This window comes from Sinocyclocheilus anshuiensis, unplaced genomic scaffold (genome assembly GCF_001515605.1).
Source record: "Sinocyclocheilus anshuiensis isolate Anshui unplaced genomic scaffold, SAMN03320099.WGS_v1.1 scaffold13, whole genome shotgun sequence".
Classification (NCBI taxonomy): Eukaryota; Metazoa; Chordata; class Actinopteri; order Cypriniformes; family Cyprinidae; genus Sinocyclocheilus; species Sinocyclocheilus anshuiensis.
The window spans coordinates 2,670,977-2,673,314 of NW_015538026.1; the positions used below are offsets into that span (position 1 = coordinate 2,670,977).

Below are 2,338 nucleotides of genomic sequence, written 5' to 3' on the forward strand. Positions count from 1 at the left end.
TAAGTGGAATTATTTATATGGCTTTGTGTTATATCTGTATCTACAGTACACAAAGTGAGACACACTGAAAAACTTGTTTCTCTATAATGGTCTATGTTGGTGAGGAATGGTAATATAGAAATACACATAAAACACCACATCAATATGAAATACATTTATTTAAATCTGTCAAAAAAAAAAAATCAAAACACACATTACTTTAAAAACAAATCAAAAGCCAGCCAGACACTTTGTTTGAAATGCTCAACAAAACCACGGAGCAGAACAATGAAAGCTAAAATAAAATATTTGACACTGATTTAACTTGGCAAATGAAGTGTCAAGGACTGACTATTGATTATTGGTTTAGCGGTTATCGGAGGAGAAGTCATCTCTGCAATAGAGATCTGATTTCACCCTTCTCCTGCTCAGGCACAAAACGGCTGATATTTATCCCAGGCTGAGCTACAGCCTACCGCAAAATACAACCAAGGGAAAAAAAGGAAGAAAATATACTAAAAGTTAATTATCTTTAAAAGCTGGAAATATTAATGTAATTTTGATTGTGAAAAAAACAAATGCATTAGCTTCAGCACAATATATCTTTATCTTGAAGATAGACAGATCCAACTTTCTTATTTTACCCTTACCACCAAAAGAAAAAAAGACATTTGTAATTTTTCAGTTTGTTTAGATAAAAGGAAATAAGAATCTTAAGCATATTATGGGGAATATGAAAGCAGAGTGTTAAAAGTCACTCAGGAAAATGTTTTGATGAATGAAGGACAGCTTCTTCTCTGTACAAATGATTAGTGATAGTCCAAACATTATGGGGGAAAAAAAACATTTCTGATCATTTTACAAACATGAACATGTTTTTGAAATGTCCCCCATTCTCTCTGCAGGCATTAAGAAAGTCCTGAACCCTCTCCCAGAGTGTCTAACCCCACTTTTACCATGTCACAGACGGAGCTTCTGCTCCAGACACAGATCTTTAGTGTGGAATCTCCTTAAAAAAAAAAACAGTAATCAAGGAGCGGGGGGGAAGACCATTTTCAAGACTGTTCTGGAAGAAAAGGCAGAGGCTGCATCTCTCTTTTTCTGTCAAGTCTGTGTTTTAGTTGAGGAGTCTGGTGTTCTGCCTTATTAATTGTTTGGCCAATAACTGTAGGTTAACCGGAATGTTGGCCAGCTGGGCAACAGTTCTTCATTTCAGCAATCTAAAAAGAATGAGGGGGGAAAAAAATCATGTCATCCATCTCAAGTAACCCCTTCGCAGAGCTGCTAAACCAAAAAGTTGGTTTAGAATCTGAATCACAGGACATACAAGTCTTGCAATAAATGCAACAATGCTGAAGCTCCAGCAAGTGGTGCTGTTTTTTTAATCATGCAGCAAGATACAAATAATGCCAATAAGATGAATGGGAATGCTTATTGATAGCTTACTCCAGGTATCTCCACAGATATTAAAGATCCACTGATATTAAATGGGTCATGACATGAGAAATCAAATTTTCACTAATCTTTTAACATACGTGGTCTCTGTAAAAGTGTTAATTTTGACAGCAAATTTTGATTTAGTTTTAGTCATAGTCTTTTGACTAAAATGCCATTTAGTTTTAGTCATTTTAGTAATCTGAATTGTTTTTAGTTTTAGTCGACTAAATCTACAGTAAATTTAGTCGGCTAAAATCTAATGGGTTTAGTTATAGTGCATTTATTAAGCATTTCCCTAAAATTCCCAAACTAATTATATAGGTTTGATATTAAGGTTTTATCATGATAGACACCGATTTAACTGCGGTGACACACAACATGCCTTTATGTTAAAATTAAATAAAACCATTTCTCATAAAGGTATTATGACAGCACTTTTTTTTAAACAAAATTTCAATATCGTGACAATACTGTAATAAAAGCATTAGCAATTAATCGCAACATGAAAATTTGATACCGGCATATCCCTAATGCGTTGTAGTCCAAACGAGTCGTTCGTTGTAGTTTTTATCTCCTTTTGAAGTGGACTTTGAGCTTTGTAACTTTGCAGATTTTTTTTATTCTTTGTACGCATCTAACTAAGCTCCAAACCACGCAGCAGATTTGTTCTGAATTAATCTCTTCCCAAATCGTCTCTCCCAAACATTTTCGTCTCGTTTTTATTCGTTGACGAAAATGTCAATAGATTTACGTCACAGTTTTTGTTAGGGCTGCACGGTAAATCGCATGCGATATTTAATGCGCATCTTGTCAGAAAGCCGGTTCTGTAATTAGCGGTAAATCTCCATCACCTGCGTGCTCGTCAGTGAACAACGGCTCTGTGTAGTTAATGCTGCTCAATGTGAAAGCACGCACGTGATGG

General features: G+C 35.2%; 1 protein-coding gene across 1 annotated transcript in view; it reads right to left on the reverse strand.

Annotated features, from left to right (window-relative positions):
* Nucleotides 1-760: 760 nt before the first annotated feature.
* The window catches only part of LOC107679791 (ras-related protein Rap-1A), a 14,913-nt gene continuing 13,335 nt past the window's right edge, over nt 761-2,338 (reverse strand). The window contains exon 8 of the mRNA XM_016475456.1: nt 761-1,199. The gene's annotated coding sequence lies outside the window, so the exon portion shown is untranslated. The remainder of the gene's footprint in view (nt 1,200-2,338) is intronic.